Source organism: Salmo salar, chromosome 12 (assembly GCF_965601325.2).
Source record: "Salmo salar chromosome 12, fSalSal1, whole genome shotgun sequence".
Classification (NCBI taxonomy): Eukaryota; Metazoa; Chordata; class Actinopteri; order Salmoniformes; family Salmonidae; genus Salmo; species Salmo salar.
The window spans coordinates 69,095,796-69,117,529 of record NC_138302.1 but is presented as its reverse complement, the minus strand read 5'-3'; positions in this window follow the sequence as shown (position 1 = coordinate 69,117,529).

Below are 21,734 nucleotides of genomic sequence, written 5' to 3'. Positions count from 1 at the left end.
TGCCACAGTAGTCATAGACCTACCAATTCAAAAATACACATACTTTACATTCTAGTACACAAATAGACATTGTTCATAAACCCGGCGGACAGACAGACAGACAGATTCTAACCTTCACCACCACATACTAACATCATGATACCTACCTTTAACTGAGGTGGCCTTTGGACGTAGACGGACCGCCTTCAGAACCCAGCGGACCACGAAGGTCACCAGTCCAAAGGAGAGAACCCAGAGCCCCACGAAGGTCACCAGTTCAAAGGAGAGAACCCAGCGGACCACGAAGGTCACCAGTCCAAAGGAGAGAACCCAGCGGACCACGAAGGTCACCAGTCCAAAGGAGAGACCCCAGCGGACCACCAGTGCACATAAGTCCAACATCCTCCTGCCACAGCCTCTTTACACCTCCGGACATGACAATCTGTATTAATAGTCTTGATGTCACTGCGATGGGCACCGTGCACTGACTGGGCACTGGAAGGATAAAAAAAACAGGAGTCAGTTGACTTCATCACAGAGTCATTATCCTGGGGATTTCAGATGCTTCAGGTGATGCCTGGCCTGCCAAAGGGGTTTGCTTGAACTGGGGATGGGCTGACCATGATGACAGCAGTTGCACCATGATACAGCAGTGTTTAAGTGTCTATTTGGGTTGTTGTTTATCTGTGGAATAGACTGAGACAGTATTGACATTGTTGATTCCACTCACCCCAGCAGAGGGCAAACTGGCTCTGACAGTGGATTGCTTGAGCAGCCTGACATAGCAGAGGCCTGGAGTCCAGTGAGGTATGGGGTGACTGCAGTATAAGAGTCAGCCAGCCAGCCAGGCTGTCAGTCTGCCAGGGTTTCCACCCTCCACACATGACCCCAGAGGAACGGGGTTGTATTCATCAGGGCACACAATGGAAAAAGTTTAAAAAAAATGTGCAATGGAAAATGAATACGAGTGCTTTCTTTTGGACAAGTCCAAGTAATGTTTCAGTCCATTTGATTGATTATGACCCTGGTGTCTACCAGGTGTTGCGCCTGGCACCGTCCTCCTCCCGCTTCTCATTGACTCGCGACAAGTTCCACAACAAGCTAACATGTGGAATTGTTTTACGATGCTCATACCATGGCCCATTTAGTTAATTGATTTACAATTTTAGGACCCTTGTAAGTCTTAAAACATATATATTAAAAAAGGATTTGATGAAACATTGAATTTGGTCTTACTGCTATTAGCCTATAGAAATACATTGAATAACACATTCATGCATGGAAAAACAAATAGTCAAAAAATAAATCAAAAGGATGTATGTTTTGAAGTATGTTTCTTATATCTGAGAGATAGCGAAGGAATTGTTCATTACATTTTATGTAGTGGAATGACCCGTCCACCTATGATGTCATTTTTACTGCACATTCACCAGATGACCTTTGGACCAGTATTGTGAAGCTGGTGGGCGTCATAGAGCAAAACGGATGACACGTTCATGTTCATAAGTGTCTCAGCTGTTCAGAAGTTTCTGTTAGAAGACCTGTTTCCGGGATGTCTCCTGGTCTCACAAACACCTTGGTAAGTCTGCCGTTTTCCACCACAGAGCCGAATGGCCGACACCGGCGGATGTAGTGGCATGAGATGCAGCCCATGCAAAAACCCCAGAAGTCTTTTGATTTGAAGTCACGTACTTTGATGAATAAAATGGTGATTAAATGATTATACTAATTTGATTCCAGGGGGTTCCATACTATGTTCCATATTATATAAATTCTAGGTGCAGCCTGGTCTGTATATTTACACTGCAGAATTTGCAGAAGTTGGACAATGTACAGAATCAATTTTGTGAGATCATGTTTCACATGTGACATTCTGTCTTGATGTGTTATACGGCACGCTCTTTTGTTCCAGTTGTTTTGGATGCTGTCAAGCATTACTTCACCATGTGCAATATAAAGGCAGTAACTTACAAAATGAATGACAATATGTTAAGACAGGCCATGATGAAACGGTAAATTGCACCGAGGCACTTGTTATGACAACTAATAAGCCAATAGGTCACATCATGGTGTCTGGACAGTGAATAGGTCAACGATGCAGACATGACACATGAGTCTGCATCCCAAATGGCACCCCATTCCCTATGGACCCTGATCAACAGTAGTACACTATTTAGGGAAAAGGGTACCATATGGGACGCTAGCTGAGACACCACAAAACTCTTCCCCCAAAAAACCCACATAACATAGACTAAATACTAGATGTCCCTTCACCCCAAAAACCCACATAACATAGACTAAATACTAGATGTCCCTTCACCCCAAAAACCCACATAACATAGACTAAATACTAGATGTCCCTTCACCCCAAAAACCCACATAACATAGACTAAATACTAGATGTCCCTTCACCCCAAAAACCCACATAACATAGACTAAATACTAGATGTCCCTTCATCCCAAAAACCCACATAACATAGACTAAATACTAGATGTCCCTTCATCCCAAAAACCCACATAACATAGACTAAATACTAGATGTCCCTTCGGACCCCAAAAACCCAACACATGCCAGATGTGTTGTGTGTCCCCTGTGCAGCGCTGTTCTCTGTTGGTAGATATTCCCGATCCCACGTATCCCTGGAGGATGTTCCGTCATAGAAGCCTTTCCCGTGGCAGCGAGCCGAGATCGATAGCACCATTTCCAGGTGATCCTCCCCTCCCATCTTCCTGGACAGTGTTAACACTCCCAGTGTAGGGTAATAAAGCATGTGGATCAATAGACCCCCAGCTCTGAACACAACACTTCCACTCCTAACCACAGAGAACTAATGCTGGGAAATATGGATTTATACGGTTTTCATCAGACCTTCCTGAAAAATGTACAGTAATTAAAATAACTTATGTACAGTAATTAAAATAACTTAACTCACTTGGTTGCATTTTAATATGATTGTGTGCTAAAACTTTCGCAACATTTCAGTTTTTTGTTTCTCTACCCTCTCTCTCTGTATCTCTCTCTCTCTCTCTCTGTCCTATTAGCTTTGGGGTCAATTAAGGTCCTCTCCACAGAACATCATTTGACCTGGTTGCACACCCACTTGCCCGTGCGCGCGCGCACACACACACACACACACACACACACACACAGAGAGATAGAGAGACCGGAAGTTTACATACACCTTAGCCAAATACATTTAAACTCCGTTTTTCACAATTCCTGACATTTAATCCTAGTAAAAATGCCCTGTCTTAGGTCAGTTAGGTCACCACTTTATTTTAAGAATGTGAAATGTCAGAATAATAGTAGAGAGAATGATTTATTTCAGCTTTTCTTTCTTTCATCACATTCCCAGTGGGTCAGAAGTTTACATACACTCAATTAGTATTTGGTAGCATTGCCTTTAAATTGTTTAACTTGGGTCAAACATTTAGGGTAGCCTTCCAGAAGCTTCCCACAATAGGTTGGGTGAATTTTGGCCCATTCCTCCTGACAGAGCTGGTGTAACTGAGTCAGGTTTGTGGGCCTCTTTCCTCGCACACGCTTTTTCAGTTCTGCCCACAAATGTTCTATAGGATTGAGGTCAGGGCTTTGTGATGGCCACTCCAATACCTTGACTTTGTTGTCCTTAAGCCATTTTGCCACAACTTTAGAAGTATGCTTGGGGTCATTGTCCATTTGGAAGACCCATTTGTGACCAAGCTTTAACTTCCTGACTGATGTCTTGAGATGTTGCTTCAATATATCCACAGAATTTTCTCCTCATGATGCCATCTATTTTGTGAAGTGCACCAGTTCCTCCTGCAGCAAAGCACCCCCACAGCATGATGCTGCCATCCCCTGTGCTTCACGGTTGGGATGGTGTTCTTTGGCTTGCAAGCCTCCCCCTTTTTCCTCCAAACATAACGATGGTCATTATTGCCAAACAGTTCTATTTTTGTTTCATCAGACCAGAGGACATTTCTCCATGAAGTACGATCTTTATCCCCATGTGCAGTTGCAAACCGTAGTCTGGCTTTTTTATGGTGGTTTTGCGGAGCAGCCTTTCAGGTTATGTCGATATAGGATTAGTTTTACTGTGGATATAAATACTTTTGTACCTGTTTCCTCCAGCATCTTCACAAGGTCTTTTGCTGTTGTTCTGGGATTGATTTTCACTTTTCGCACCACAGTACTTTCATCTTTAGGAGACAGAACGCGTCTCCTTCCTGAGCGGTATGACGGCTGCGTGGTCTCATGGTGTTTATACTTGCGTACTATCGCTTGTACAGATGAACGTGGTACCATCAGGCGTTTGGAAATTGCTCCCAAGGATGAACCAGACTTGTGGAGGTCTACAAAAGGTCTTGGCTGATTTCTTTTGATTTTCCCATGATGTCAATTAGCCTATCAGAAGCTTCTAAAGCCATGACATAATTTTCTGGAATTTTCCAAGCTGTTTAAAGGCACAGTCAACTTAGCGTATGTAAACTTCTGACCCACTGGAATTGTGATACAGTGAATTAAAAGTGAAATAATCTGTCTGTAAACAATTGTTGGAAAAATGACATGTGTCATGCACAAAGTAGATGTCCTAACCGACTTGCCAAAAAAATAGTTTGTTAACAAGAAATTTGTAGAGTGGTTGAAAAATGAGTTTTAATGATTCCAACCTAAGTATATGTAAACTTCCGACTTCAACTGTATACAGCACCTAACAATTTAACCTGCTTCCTTCAATAATATGTTAATGAATACATTTCTGAATATATACAGTGCATTCGGAAAGTATTCAGACCTCTTGACTTTCCACATTTTGTGATGTTACAGCCTTATTCTAAAATGGATGAAATACTTTCCCCCCTCATCAATTTACACACAATGCCCCATAATCACAAAGCAAAAACAGGTTTTGAAATATTTTTGCACATGTATTAAAAATAAAAAACAGATATACCTTATTTACATAAGTTTTCAGACCCTTTTCTATGAGACTCTAAATAGAGGTCAAGCCTCCCGAGTTACGCAGTGGTCTTCGGTACTGCATCGCAGTGCTAGAGCGTCCCTACAGACCCGGGTTCGATCCCAGGCTGTGTTGCAGCCGGCCGCGACCGGGAGACCCATTGAGGCAGTGCACAATTTGCCCCGAGTTGTCCGGGTTATGGGAGGGTTTGGCCAGCCGGGTAAGGTTCTTGTCCCATTGCACTCTTGTGGCGCGCCGGGCGCATGCAGGCTGACTTCGGTCGCCATCTGTAGGATAAACAGAGCAGAAAGATGCATGATAAAAAGCTGCTCCAGAGCGCTCAGGACCTCAGACCGGCGTGAAGGTTCACCTTCCAACAGGACAATGACCCTAAGCATACAGCCAAGACAACACAGGAGTGGCTTTGGGACAAGTCTCTGAATGTCCTTAAGTGGCCCAACCAGAGCCCGGACTTGAACCCGATCGAACATCTCTGGACAGACTTGAAAATAACTGTGCAGCAACGCTCCCCATCCAAACTGACATACATTGAGAGGATCTGCAGAGAAGAATGGGAGAAACTCCCCAAATACAGGTGTGCCAAGCTTGTAGCGTCATAACCAAGAAGACTCAAGGCTGTAATCGCTGCCAAAGCTGCTTCAAGAAGGTACTGAGTAAAGGGTCTGAATACTTATGTAAATGTGATATAAAAAAGTATTGAATACTTTCCGAATGCACTGTATGTACAGTATGTTGTTGCATTAGAGCCCTTTTAGACAAGGCTAAGTGGGATGAATGTAATGGACTTGGTGAGTATTTAGGCTTAGGCTGGCCATAAATGTGACAAGCTCTATATCATGAACAACCGTAGTACATGATCACATTTCTAGTTGTTGGTAGAGAGGTTGCACTCAAAAACATTTATTTTGCTATTTTATTAATTGAGGCAACAAGTGCAAAAGACAAGCGGTTCAGCTGTTAGGCCGTCGGCTAAATTACTATATTTCTAATCATGAAATTGGCAATACTACGATAAATATGCTTATGAGGTTTTCTTCAACACCGATCCTAGTAGCTAATATTTTCATAATCACAGAAACTAAAATCAGGCGTAATTGTGTCAGACGCTCGATTCAATTCTGGATGAAGACGTGTTAGAAAATATTCTTCCGATGCGAACATCTTCGAAATCAGGATTTGTTCAAATAATCAGTGACAAAAAAATCTGCTCACCAGAAGAAAAGGTTTCTTGTCAGTAGTCACATCCTACACGATACCAGTTATGTAACATGCGTCTGTCCAAAGAGAGATTTTTTTTTTAAAACATTTATACACTGAGTGTACAAAACATTAGGAACACTTTCCTAATATTGAGTTGCACCCCCTTTTGGCCTCAGAACGACCTCAATTCATTGGGACATGGATTGCAAGGTGTTTTAAAGTGTTCCGCAGGGATGCTGGCCCATGTTTAATCCAGTGCTTCCCACAGTTGTGTCACGTTGGCTGGATGTCCTTTGGGTGGTGGACCATTCTGGTCAGTCTACGTCATGGAAAGAGCAGGTGTGCCTCAGGGGCGAAAATCTGATATCAACTTTGGAGGGGACAATTACATGACATTTTCTCAAGAGCAATTCCTGAGGGGGACACCAAAAGTAGTGCTGTAACACATAGCCTACATTGTAATATGGTAAATGTATATTGAGGAACCAAAGAAATAAGGTGTTTGCCGTACTCCTGACTACCGGTACCCAAAACTACACAACTAATCACAACAGCAATACCATTGCCTTTAACAAATCTTAGTTCAGTCACCAGTTTAAGTTGAGAGTGGGGGTATCCATGGCATTTTCCAATTATGTTCCTATTTTACAAGTAAAAAAAAATTGAGAACCTTTCATAATGTTGCCAAACAAAGACTCAACAAACTTACCTGAGACTCCCTGTCTCTGCCAGTCTGTCCCTGCATGTCTGTCCCAAACTCTGCTGTCTGTGTGCCATCTGTTGCCTGCTCTGCCTAATGACATCATTGTGAAACATTTCCATTAGAATTTCATTTCTTTCTTATGAACATTTTATCAACTAGTCTTTGAGATATTAGGCTACTAGGGTTCTTACTATGCGTTTTGGTGTATTGAAAAATACTCTGATGTCCGTCTTTTTATTTTTCTGCCATTTTTCTACCTGGCTGGGTGGCTACACACACACACAGTGTGTAGGTTATTTACAGTAGGAGATGGGCTTCTATCATCTTCAATCATTCTATTTGGGCTTCGATCTAAAAGGTAGCTAGCAAATGTGAAACGGATTGAGTTGACAGCTGTATGAGTTCACCATTTACACAACATATGCTGCAACCTTTTGTAATTTTAATAGTTTGTTTCATATTGGCTGGCTTCCAACAATAGCTGAATTTGCAAAGCTAGCGAGCACCAATTCAGTTTCAGTGGTGTTTGCTATAATCTTTGCTACCCGGGTTAAATAAAGGTGAAATAAAATAAATAAATGAAAGTTCCCTTGCGACAATTTAGCTTTTGCAACGAGACCATTAAATATATTTAGCCTCTCCAGCGTCTCATCCCGTCAGCGGGATCAAAATCCAGCGAAAAATCATATCGCCAATTAGCATAAAAAAAATATCATAATTTAAAAAAATATATATATAATATATATATATTTTTTTTATAGATACACCTCTCCTGAATCGACCCACGTCGTCCGATTTCAAAAAGGTTTTACAGGAAAAGCAAATCATTAGATTATGTTAGATGAGTCCATCGTAAAAAGCAGCTTCATAGCCATTTTCCGACCAACCACTTGCATCACATGTAATCAAAAAACAGCTAAATGCAGCACTAACCTTTTACAAACTTCATCAGATGGCACCCCTAGGACATCATGTTATACAATGCATGCATTCTTTTGTTCAATAAAGGTCAGATTTATATATAAAAACAGCATTTTACATCGGCGTCTGACGTTGACTAAATAATTTCCCCTCAAATGCGTCCCGGTAAACAATGCTACAATTCCCTAAATTACTATCCGATAACGATTTTTTAAATTTATATTGTCAATCTAACATTTATAGATGAATATCTCTTGAGAACACCTGTCATACCAGATTTTAAATTAACTTTACTGGGTAATCACACTTTGCGATAAAAGGAGATGCGATACTCAGAAAATGAGCTAATATACAGAGCTCGGCGCCATCTTGGAAACAATCGCATGTCACATCTCATCTTGTATAATATTGTCAATAATCGCCTACCTTTAGTTGTCTTCATCAGAAAGCATCCCAGGTCCACAACAGATGTATTTTCGGTCAAAAAGTCCATACTTCACATTCCATTAGCCTGCTGTTGGTAGCGCGTCCTATGGCTCTCTCCAAGCGCAGGGCTGAAGTTCCGGATAAAATGAGATTCTCCCGCCTGTAGGTTCGTTCAAACATGTCAAACGTTGTAAAACATTAATCTTCAGGGCCTGTAACACCAAGAGAGCCAATAAGATTCGAGGGGGATGATTTCATTGCCTTTAAAACCGTTTCCAAAGGTGGGGGTAGACATGGCCGCCGGCGTCATAATGGTGATGGCCCATCCCCTGTGACCAATTTCCAACGCGTCTCATTCACTGAGTTTCGACTGTATAAGGCTCAAACCACTGTGAAAAGACTGGCGACATCTAGTGGAAGCAATAGGAAGTGCTCACTGAACCATGGTTAACGGTGTGATTTATAGGGAAAGATGAGAAGTCGAGTCCACAATTCTGAATTCCACTTCCTGTTTCAATCGGTCTCGGGGTTTTGACTGCCATTTGAGTTCTGTTATACTCACAGACACCATTCAAACAGTTTTAGAAACTTTAGGGTGTTTTCTATCCATATATAATAAGTATATGCATGCCCTAGCTTCTGAGTTTGATTAGTAGGCCGTTGAAAATGGGAACGATTTTTTTTCAAAATGCGCTATCCTAGGGTATCCTCAAGAGGTTTTAAGACAATGGTAGAAGAGAGTGTAGTTCTGTTCAGTTTGGACTTCAGTTTATCGCTAACCTTATCACAGGGACTTTGAAGCACTAACTTACATCATCTGCATGCTGATCTTGGAATAAATTGACGATAGCAAAGATTCCATCTTTGACGACGCCACATAAATGGAATAGGTACTAGCTAGCTTAATAGTTAATATTTGCGCACTAGCTCTGCATATTCAGCTAGTGTGTGTGTGCGATTGACTGGATGAACCTCATGGCAGTTACGTGCATTGAGTGCCTTTCAGACAGTAGACACGACCCCTCTGTTACCTGCCAACTAAGGAACTAGCAGTGGATCAAACCATTGTGAGGCAAAGGGTGGGGGGGTCGCAATCTTTTGAAACTTAAAAACGCGCTATTAAGTGTCTATAATCAGCACAATTGCTTTCATTGCGTATTATTTAAATTACATAGTTATGTTTCAGTGATATATTGGGGGGGGACAAATCATATTTTTCCCAGGATGGGGGGGTCCCCGTCCCCCCCGGGATTTCCGCCCCCTGGTGTGCCTAATGTTTTGTACACTCAGTGTAATCTGTCTGTTGCTTCCAATAGACAGGCTATTGGGTTCCAGTGCATGCAGCTGCAGCACTCTAAAGCCACCAATGGGTGGCAGCAAGATCTGCTGTTTCCCCACTGCTATCCTGTGTGTGAAAGGTCTCTGACAGCGGCAGGACTGGGTGGGATATGAGAGGATACAAAGCGCCAGACTAATAAATCAGGCCCTGAAACTGTCGGTACAAATTATGTTAGATTTTATTGCAGTTTAATCAACTCAATGAATGTTTTAATAGGCCGATATTTCAGAGTGGGAACGGCAATGCGGTGATAAATTGTGTTGGAGATGTATGGCCACCCCTCCTCTCTCTGTCTCTATTTCTCTCACAGTAGAGTGAGACAGCAGAGTTCAGAGTTAATGTGTGTACCTGGACTGGGGTTTAATTTCACTGTGTATTTAATGTTAACAGGCAAATATATGTTTTGAATAATAACTCAGTCATCCCTCTCTCACTCCTCCACCCCTTAGTTTTATTGTTCTCTCTTTAATTCTGTCATACTGTCCCTTCTACTTTGTATCTATCTTGTCACTGTTTTCTCCCCCTCTTTGTCCTTTTAATCTCCTCTCCTCTCCCCTCGCCTCTCCTCTCCTTCTGCTCTCCTCTCCTTCTGCACTCCTCTCCTCTCCTCTGCTCTGCTCTCCTTCTTCTCTTTTCTCATCTCCTTCTGCTGTCGTTTCACCTGCACTCCTGCAGTCCTCTCCTCTGCTCTCATTGTGAACTCCTCTCCTCTCCTCCCTCTCCTCTCCTCTCCTCTCCTCTCCTCCCTCTCCTCTCCTCCCTCTCCTCTCCTCCCTCCCTTCTGCTTACTTCTCCTCTCCTGCTCTCCTCTGCACTCTTCTCCTGTGCTCTCATTCTGCTCTCCTCTACTCTCCTGTCCTCTTCTCTCTGGGAATGACAATGCGGTGATAAATCATGTTGGAGATGTATGGTCCCCCTCCTCTCTCTGTCTCTATTTCTCTCACAGTAGAGTGAGACAGCAGAGTTCAGAGTTAATGTGTGTACCTGGACAGGGGTTTAATTTCATTGTGTATTTAATGTTAACAGGCAAATATATGTTTTGAATAATAACTCAGTCATCCCTCTCTCACACTCCTCCACCCCTTAGTTTTATTGTTCTCTCTTTAATTCTGTCATACTGTCCCTTCTACTTTGTATCTATCTTGTCACTGTTTTCTCCCCCTCTTTGTCCTTTTAATCTCCTCTCCTCTCCTTCTGCTCTCCTCTCCTTCTGCTCTCCTCTCTTCTGCACTCCTCTCCTCTGCTCTCCTTCTGCTCTTTTCTCCTCTCCTTCTGCTGTCGTTTCACCTGCACTCCTTTTGCACTCCTCTCCTCTGCTCTCATTGTGAACTCCTATCCACTTCTCTCCTCTCCTTTCCCCTCCTCTCCCTCTGCATGCCTTCTGCTCACTTCTCCTCTCCTCTCCTCTCATTGTGAACTCCTATCCACTCCTCTCCCCTCCCCTCCTCTCCTCTCCATCTGCTCTCCTTTCCTCCGTACTCCTTCTGCACTCCTCTTCTATGCTCTCTTTCTGCTCTCCTCTCCTCTGCTCTCCTTCTGAACTCCTCTCCTCTCTTCTCTTCTCATCTTCTCTGCTCTCCTTCTGCACTCATCTCCTCTGCTCTTTTCTCCTCTCCATCAGCTGTCCTCTTATCTGCACTCCTGCACTCTTCTCCTCTGCTCTCCTTCTAAACTCCTCTCCTCCCTCTCCTCTCCTCTCCTTCTGCTCCTTTCATCTGCACTCCTTCTGCACTCCTCTCCTCTAATCTCCTTTTGAAAACCTCTCCTCTCCTCTCCTCTCATTCTGCACTCTTCTCCCTCCAGTCTGTCTTTTCCCCTTCTCTCTCATTAATTCATCATGTTTAAACACTGGGCCCCGCCCCACCCCACCTCTAGGTCTCCCACACCGTTTAATGTCTCTTCTCCCCCCCACCCCTCCTCTCTTTCCGTGGATCTCTCCATTTCTCCATTTGTCATCCCTGATCCTTCGCTCCCATCATCTACACACCTTAATCACACCCTTATTCGTCTTTTCCTTCCTGGCCGTCACCCCCCCCCCCCCCCCCCCGCCCCTCCCTCTCCCAGGCAGTGTAGAAGTAATGGAATGAAAAATCAACATGCCTGTGACATTTTGGTCCCCCCACCTCCCTTACCCCCTTTTAGACACCCCTATCGCACCCCAACTCCCCAGTACAATGATGCACGATGGTTGGTATGTCGATGCTAATAAGGACTTGGTTGGAACTGTAATTAAAGAACAAGGGTGCTGGGAGGAACTGGGGAGGGAACATGAGACGGCAATGGCTATCCACTGGTCAGAACGATAAAGAAACAATAAATCCCCCGTCCCACTTTCACAATGCACTCACCCTCCCCCTTCTAAAAAGGAATTCTGAAATGTCTTGTTAGCCCATTCGTCTTCATCAGGACCAGCAGGAGGTTTGGACCAAACCATACACACACACACACACACACACACACACACACACACACAGGTCCAATTGATCAAAGCAGAACCAGTCTATGGATCAGAGCTGGTCCTGGTGTCATTTCTGACATTACACACACACTTGCACGCACGCACACATTCACACACGCACAGACCACAATAGCTCAATCCCGGTTTCCCATAGTTAATGACCAGGTAGTTAACACACTCAACACGATTATGGCAGTCAAGTCCAATTAAGGCCTAATTAATTACATACTTCCTACAAAGCTTATGGAGATGTTCATTAGCAGTAAACATTTGATGTTCATTGGCAGCCATGAGAAGAATGAGAGTATCACTAACATGTCACACAATCAGGCTTAGATTGATGTCATGTTCAATTGTTATTCAATATCTATGCTGCTAGCTGGTAATTCTGATTAAAATAGCAATAGTTCTGAATTCAGGAGGGAAAAGTTGAATAATAATAATTGTATAGCTACTATTTCACTATGTTTTACTGTTGCTCGGGAATGTTGTTACCAAACAACAGTCTACTAAATAAGTGACTGTCCTTTAAATAATTTCCATCAGACTTAACAACATACTGGTAGTCTATGCTGTGGATTGATAGAATGCTTTATTACTCTAACATGATAATGTTTTTAAATGTACCAGAGCCACACAATAGAATGAGTGGTCACCTAACAATAAACAAGAGAAGAACAATGAGACAATGATAACAGTTCTGACAGGGAAACACCAGAGGGGGGTTCAGGCTGTCCATCAACTCTTCCCTTGTAATGCTGAGGGCTTGACTTTGATTGACAGCTGTCAGTCACTCTGAGGAAGCCCTGAGGGAGGAGGTCAGACGGAGCACCAGTGGGGATTTTCATGTCATCAAAGAGGGACAGTGGAATAGAGGTATACTGAGGGGTGGGGGGAAGAGGGAATAGACGCAATCTGATCTGACCTGGTCCACTCAGCTCTCATCTACCCACCCAAGAGGTGTGTGTGCGTGGGTGTATGTGCGGGTGTGTGCGGTTGGGTGTGTGCGGGTGTGTGTTTAGGTTAGGCCTTTCGGCAGATTGAGAGACCCTCCTCTGTGGTAAGACCTGGTGTCCTGGAAGTTCTGAACAAGTGAGAGAGAATTGGAAAATTCTTCAAACAATCAATCTTTATTTGATATCGACGAATTACTGCAATAATGAAGCTGGTCGACGAATCACCCGTAAGTGATTTGTTGAGAGCTCTGCAATAATGAGGCTGGTCGACCCCACACTCTTAAGTGTTGGGTTGAGAGCTCTGACATACAGAAACAAACAGAGGTCTTAAATAGTAGACCTGTAAATGCTTAGTCATGGCTGGTTCCACCACAACTGTCTCAATGTGTCGAACCAACAGATATCTACTGGATGAGGTGACCAAATATTCAGAGTCCTCTGTGTTCTCATGTGAGTACTAAGAACTGTTTGTTCCTAGAATAGAGGAGAGGATAAGGAGAGACTGTTTGAAACAGACCTGTTTCAGAGTACAGAGGGTGGAGGTAAGAGCACAAGATGTGCACAGCCATGGTGGATTAGGTACAGAGTTATGTGAAAACAGCAACTTACACAACCAGAGTAACAGGATTGTACATACCTATCATTTAAAGTAATACTAATTTTTATCCCACATTTCCCTCTTAGGGGTGTCACGACTTCCGCCGAAGTCGGCTCCTCTCCTTGTTCGGGCGGCGTTCGGGGGTCGACGTCACCGGCTTTCTAGCCATCGCCGCTCCATTTATCATTGTTCCATTTGTTTTGTCTTGCTCCCTGCACACCTGGTTTACATTCCCTAATCACACTGCATGTATTTATTCCTCTGTTCCCCCCCATGTCTTTGTGGGAAATAGTTTTGTTACGTGTTTAGTGTGATGTGCCAGACTGGTTTTTCCCCCGGGTATCGTATTTTGACCCGTTGTATGTATTTGTCATACATTTGTATATTTGTGAGTGTTTTCGCGCTTATTTACTTTTACCTGTGGCTGGAGGATTTTGGACGCAGTTGCATCTGTCTTTTGTGCTTCTGCCAAATTGTCACGGCTGTCGTAGTGATGAGACCAAGGCGCAGCGGGCTGCGTGTTCATCATTATATTTCTTTAATTAGTGAACACGAAGAAAACAAAAAGAACGACAGACGACAGTTTTACAGGCTATACGCAGCAGTGCAAAATACAACTACCCACAACTAAACAGGTGAAAACAAGCACTTTAAATATGACTCCCAATCAGGAACAACGATGAACAGCTGTTCCTGATCGAGAGCCACACAGACCACAAAGAAATATACAAACTAGAAACCTAGAACACAAAAACCCAGAACATACACCAAAACCCCGGAACACATAAATACAACACCCCTCTACATACACATAACCCCCCGAACCACATAAAACAAATACCCTCTGCCACGTCCTGACCAAACTACAATAACAAATACTCCCTCTACTGGTCAGGACGTGACACAAATAAAGTGCGCCTGATCACAACTCACTGCTCTCCTGCACCTGACTTCATACCAGTAGTGCACAACCTTGACAAAGGGACTACGTTCATTCCAGGAAAGATAGGAACAGTAACATGGCAAATCTTACAAACATTTGTTGCAGAGTATATGAATTACTAAAAATAAGAAAAATAGAAAATCAAAACCAGAATCAAAATGTCGTGTGTCTTATTTCCATGTAAGCTTCCTCCGTTGGGAAACTGAGTTTACGACCTTAAAACCTGTTGGGGCTCGGGGGCAGTATTGAGAAATTTTGAAAAAAATATGTGCCCATTTTTAACTGCCTCCTACACCAACTCAGAAGCTAGGATATGCATATTATTAACACATTCGGATAGAAAACACTCTGAATTTTCTAAAACAGTTTGAATGGTGTCTGTAAGTATAACAAAACTCATATTGCAGGCAAAAACCTGTGAAAAATAGATTTTAAAAAATGTGAATTTTGTGACTGTACTATTTAGTGTCATTGTTTTATAGATACCATAGTGAGAAAGGATTCATTTCGCAACACCTACGGCTTCCACTAGATGTCAACGATCTTTATAAAGTTGTTTGAAGCGTCTATGATAAACAGAGAGCAAATTAGAATGCAAAGAAGTTGACATGTCATCACTTCATTTTTTTGCGCCTGCGCATAAATCTGAGAAGCGTGAGTTTGTCATCATTGTTTATCTAGACATAGGATAGGTTGTGTGAAAATATTACTGATGTTTAACGTTAAAAATGGACCAAAAGATTAATGCTAAACAACTTTTGACATGTTTGAACGAACGTAAATAGATTATTTACTAGTTTTTTTTTAGCTTTTCGGCGTGATTTTACACCCCCCCCCCCCCCCCCACCACGTTTTGTGGGAGCATAATGAACCTAACTACTTGGTGTTATTTGGACATAAATTATGAACTTTGTCAAAAAAAACCACATTTGTTCCGGACCTGGGATTCCTGGCAGTGCCTTCTGATGGAGATAATCAAAGGTAAGGGGATATTTACAATGTTATTATCGATATTAGATGATGCTAACTGTATAGCATAGCTTATTGTTCTTAGCATAGCACCCCGTTTATTGCAAAATGTGATTTCCCAGTAAAGTTATTTTGAGATCTGGCCATTCGGTAGCAATTACGAGATGATAATATATTATTCTTTGAATGACAATATTATAATTTACCAATGTTTTCGAATAGTAATTTTGTTATGTTCACCGGAAGCATTTCAGAGAAGAAAAAATCTGAATTTCACGCTACTGTAAAATGCTGTTTTTGGATATAAATATGAACTTGATGGAACAAAAAATGCATGTATTGTATAACATAATGTCCTAGGAGTGTCATCTGATGGAGATTGACAAAGGTTAGTGCATAATTCTAGCTGGTTTCTGCTTTTGGTGACGCCTGACCTTGAATTGAAAATGGATGTTTGTACTTTTGTGGCTATGTACTGTCCTAACATAATCTAACTTTATGCTTTTGCCGTAAAGCCTCTTTGAAAATCGAACAATGTGGTTAGATTAAGGAGATGTTTATCTTTTAAATTGTGTAAAATAGTTGATTGTTTGAGAAATTGAAATTATTAGATTTTTGATGTTTTGAATTTCCAGCCTTGTTAGCAATCCCGACTCGGGGTTCATTGCTAACCTGTAGCCCCAACAGGTTAATTCCTCAACACATACTTGCACATGTTTAATCATACAGAATAATACATTGTTGGGGAAAATACAGAAATAAGGAACAGAAATAATAAAAGCTCCCTAACTTACAGGAGAACCAGTGTCTAAACACAGGCCTCATCACAACAGATAGGACAGTCATCTCTCTGGCATCTAGCTCAGTTCAAGGGGTCAGCATGGTGCAAATGCTTATCACCTTTTTCCATCCTTTCCTGCACCAATAACAGAAACCCTTCTTAGGGCATTTTGTGCATGCAGTATGAATCATGACCTGCACTGGTTCCCCAGACTCAACATCCAGAGGAGGGGCACTGGCCTGTAGCAATCCCTCATCCTCCAGATAGTCAGAAATGGGGAAAAGATCAGGAAAGTCACTCATATACTGACCATCCACTGTTGCATTAGGCACCACTCTAGCACCCACATTGCCCATTACCAGTGCCATGTTAAGAGTGAGATCTACTGCTTCCGCACAGATCTTCCTAACACACACTACTGCTGCCATGACTACCAGTAAGATAACTTCCCCATAGATTAACCAGTGAAACACTGTAGCTCCCCATGCCACAAAGATACTCTTCAGCGCTGCAAAAGGGTCCCACCCCTCTCTTTTCAGAGCAATCCATTTACTAAGCAAGTGAAACAACTTATTAACTTCGTGGGCATTAGGAACAGTTCCATACAAGGGCAGGAGGCCCCTGAAAAACATATCCAGAGGTGAGACTGCCACTTTCTCAGGTGAGCGCTTCCCCCGTCTACCTGTCGGATGGGATATCGTTAACACATCTCCTACCTTACGTGCGGTCATACACGTGATCACTGGTACTGGCACACCCACATAACAAGAACCATGCCAATCACGTGGCAACCAAGGACAGCTCTTATGACCACAGATCCAGCTATACCCCATCGGGGCATCCATCCAATCCAGCATTACTAATCCAGACATATTGCCAAATTTACAGTATGCTAGGTTAGCGGAGGCCTCCGAGGAAGGCAGGCAGAATGAGGCACATGAGCAGTTACCTGCGTCAAATAATCTAACCATTGCATTCTTCTTCAGGCACATCCGTGCTAGCCCTCCTTTCACAACCTTCATAAAGGGTGGGGAAGTACCCAACAGGTTACTACCGTTTACCTTCTTCCTACTCCATGTATAGTTGCTGAATACCAATGGGGATGGGCCAGTAAAATGTATGTTAGGGAACTCAGCCTGCCTATACTCAGAGCAGGTTTTGGAGCCCCTGACTAGTGGTTCCAGGCCAAGTAGTATACCCAAACTGGCTCATGTACTTCTACCCCCCTAAATGGAACCCCTACTGTGGTAGCTAAGGGGATATGCCCACACACATACCAGTCTGTCAGGTTAATAGCTAGAGCAGTGTGATTCAGGTGAAAAACCCCAGTGTTCTCCCAATCATGGAGATGGTGCAGAAAGAGCATTTCCTGTGAGGGGGCTTCACCCCAGGAGGGGCGAGAGTGGCTGTTATTTAAGTCCTCCATGGGACTGCGGTCAAGTTGGTCAAGTTGGTTGAGTTCAGCTTTTCTGCTCTCTGTTGTTTGCCTGTTCCCTGCATCCATACTCCAGCTGTAATGAGGAGGATGAGCACGAAAGCAACAAACATGATGCGTAGAGTCTGGTCCTGGTCCTCCCATGGCCATCTAGACTGCACCTGGCAGTCGCTCATCTTTGGTACATCCTCAGCTGGAACGTGAGGCACTTTCCGGCAGTGGCTGGCATGGATCCACGTAGACCTCTCAGACACACAAACAGTGGTTGGATTGGTCAGCAATACTTGGAATGGTCCAGTCCACCTCCTCAGATCCTTGACCACCACCCAATCACCTGGCTGTAGCTGGGACAGGATCCCCACCAATGGCTGAGGCAATGCTGCTTTCACCCTGTGAAAAATAGCCTTCAGAACATTGTTTAGGGCAGTACAGTAACTTACCATATCATCATCGCAGACCAACAGGGTCAGCTTGTTCTGTGGGAAAGGGGTGTTTAGCATTCTCATAGGTCTGCCAGTCAGTATCATATGAGGTGCCAACCCAGTCATCCTGTGGGCTTGCCCTCTCATAAACATCAGTGTCAGGGGCATTACTGTGACTCAGGGGAGGCCAGTCTCTGCCATGAGTTTCACCATCTTCCTTTTAAGGGTCTGACCAGGCAGTATTTGTACCCCTGGCATGGTGTCAACTCAATGAAATCCATCATCACATGTTCAAATTGCCCTTCTGGGGTTGGGCAGACACAGGCATGGGAATCCTCCTTCCTGCATTGTTATTCATACAAATCACACATTTTGCACAATATTGTTCAGCAAACACAGAAAATCCAGGTGCAAACCAAAAATGATTTACAAAATCTACCACTCCCCCCTTTGACACATGGTCCTGGCCATGTGCAAACTTTGCCAGGTAGGAAAAACACGAACGTGGTAGGGTTGGGAGCCCAGCCGGATCCAACCTCAGTTTCTGCAACCTGTCATATGTACACAACCTCTTCTGCTTCCTCAACTCGACAGGACCTACAGAGGATTGCAAGTCAAAGATGTCAGTAGGAGAGAAGAGATTTTGAACAGGAACCACAATCATCTCCAACACAGGCAAATCGAGTGACACAGCTGCTGCTTTGGCTGCCAAATAAGCCATTGCGTTGCCCTTGGAGACAGGATCAAAATAATTAGTATGAGCCAAACATTGACATACAGCTATTGCAGAAGGGAGAAGAATAGCTTTCAAAAAGTTATTTTGAGGGAGAAATAGTTTTCCCAGAGGATGTGAGGAACCCACACTGTTCCCACAATGTACCAAAAGCATGTACTACCCCAAATGTATACTGGCTATCAGTGTAGATAGTAACTGACTTATCTTTCACCAGTATGCAAGCTTTTGTGAGTGCAAGAAGTTCTGCAACCGGCGCTGAGAGATGTGGTGGAAATGTAGCACTCTCAAGAGTGGTTGCAGCTGTGGTTACTGCATACACAACCAATAGTTTCCCTTTCTCAGATCTCTGAGCCAAGCCATCTACAAAAATGTCCAATTCAGCATTCAACAAAGGGACATCAGTTAAGTCTGACCTTGGTTTTGAGACAAGCTCAACTAGAGCTGTGCAGTCGTGGGTTTCTCCTTCTTCTTCAGTTGGCAACAATGTAGCTGAATTCAACACAGTGCATCTTTTCAGGGTTACATGAGACATGGTTAGCAGCACATTCTTATAGTGGAGCAGCCTTGCTCAAGTCAGATGAGCCATCTTAGTCTGTGAGATGAGAGCATGAACAACGTGAGGAACATGCCAAGTTAGTTGCCACATAGCCACAATGTCAGCACATGCAAGTACAGCTTCAGTAGCCGCAGCCACTGCTCTCAAGCAACAAACCAGACCTCTCGCCACACTATCTAATTGCTTAGAATAGTAACCCACTGGTCTCTGCTTCCCCCCATGATCTTGTGTCAGCACAGGTGACATGAAACCATTCTTCTCACACACAAACAGATTGAAAGGTTTAGAATGGCCAGGGAGACCCAAACAGGGAGAGGTAGTCATGAGCTGTTTCAGTTTCATCAGGGCAGTCAGCCCTTCAGGGGTCCATTTTATCTTGTCATTCATAGCCATTTTGTGGCCATAGATGAGGTCAGAGAGAGGCTGGGCAACCTCAGCATAGTCAAGCAGCCATGCCCTACAATACCCTGCCATACCAGTCAATGACATCATGTGCTGTTTGGTAACAGGCTGTGGGACAGAGAATTGCTCTCTCTGGACCCAGCTGCCTGGTGATATCATGTCCCAAGTACTTTACAGTTTGGGAGACAAGTTGCAACTTATTTTTTTATACTTTGTGGCCATTCTCTGCTAGAATAGTCAACAGAGCTCTTGTGTCAGTTTCACACGTCTCCAAGGTCTCAGAGATCAATCAGAGCACATGTCATCAATATACTGTATTAGAGTGCTCCCCTCCGGGGGAATAAAACCTTTTTTTCACTAATGCAGCTGAAAAAATTGCGGGGGATTCGGTGAAGCCCATAGGCGCGACCGTCCACGTATAATGGCACCCGAGAAACAAAAAGGCAAACCAGAAATGTGACTCTGGTGCAACCGGAATGCTAAAAAAATGCATTAGCCAGATCCACAACAGAAAACCAATTAGCTGTGGCTGGAACTGCTGACAACAGTGTAGTTGGGTTGGGAACCACTGGGGCACAAACATAGACAGCCTCATTAACCTGTTAGGGCTAGGGGGCAGTATTGACACGGCTGGATAAAAAACATACCCGATTTAATCTGGTTACCACTCCTACCCAGTAACTAGAATATGCATATACTTATTAGATATGGATAGAAAACACCCTAAAGTTTCTAAAACTGTTTGAATGGTGTCTGTGAGTATAACAGAACTCAAATGGCAGGTCAAAACCTGAGAGATTCCTTTACAGGAAGTGGCCTGTCTGACCATTTCTTGAACTTCTTTTCCATCTCTATCTTTTACTAAGGATCTCTGCTCTAACGTGACACTTCCCACGTCTTCCATAGGCGCTCAGAGCCCGGGAAAAAACAGAATGTCGTCATTCCAGCCCCAGGCTGAAACACATTATCGCCTTTCTCAAGTGGCCGATCAAGGGACTCTGGGTTTATGCGCCTGACCCAACCGCCCCCGCCTTTGTGATTTTTTTCCTCTGTTTGCCGAAAAGGAGATTCCCTGTCGGAATATTATCGCTTTTCTACGAGAAAAATGGCGTAAAAATTGATTTTAAACAGCGGTTGACATGCTTCGAAGTACGGTAATGGAATATTTAGAATTTTATTGTCACGAATTGCGCCATGCGCGCGACACTTCTTTACCATTTCGGATAGTGTCTGGAACGCACGAACAAAACGCCGCTATTCGGATATAACGATGGATTATTTTGGACCAAACCAACATTTGTTATTGAAGTAGACGTCCTGGGAGTGCATTCTGACGAAGACAACAAAAGGTAATCAAACTTTTATAATAGTAAATATGATTATGGTGAGTGCTAAACTTGCCGGGTGTCTAAATAGCGAGCCCGTGATGCCTGGGCTATGTACTTAGAATATTGCAAAATGTGTTTTTACCAAAAAGCTATTTTATAATCGGACATATCAAGTGCATAGAGGAGGCCTGTATCTATAATTCTTAAAATAATTGTTATGCCTTTTGTGAACATTTATCGTGAGTAATTTAGTAAAATGTTAGCGAATTCCCCGGAAGTTTGCGGGGGGTATGCTAGTTCTGAACGTCACATGCTAATGTAAAAAGCTGGTTTTTGATATAAATATGAACTTGATTGAACAAAACATGCATGTATTGTATAACATAATGTCCTAGGGTTGTCATCTGATGAAGATCATCAAAGGTGAGTGCTGCATTTAGCTGTCTTCTGGGTTTTGGTGACATTATATGCTGGCTTGAAAAATGGGTGTCTGATTATTTCTGGCTTGGTACTCTGCTGACATAATCTAATGTTTTGCTTTCGTTGTAAAGCCTTTTTGAAATCGGACAGTGTGGTTAGATAAAGGAGAGTCTTATCTTTAAAATGCTGTGAAATAGT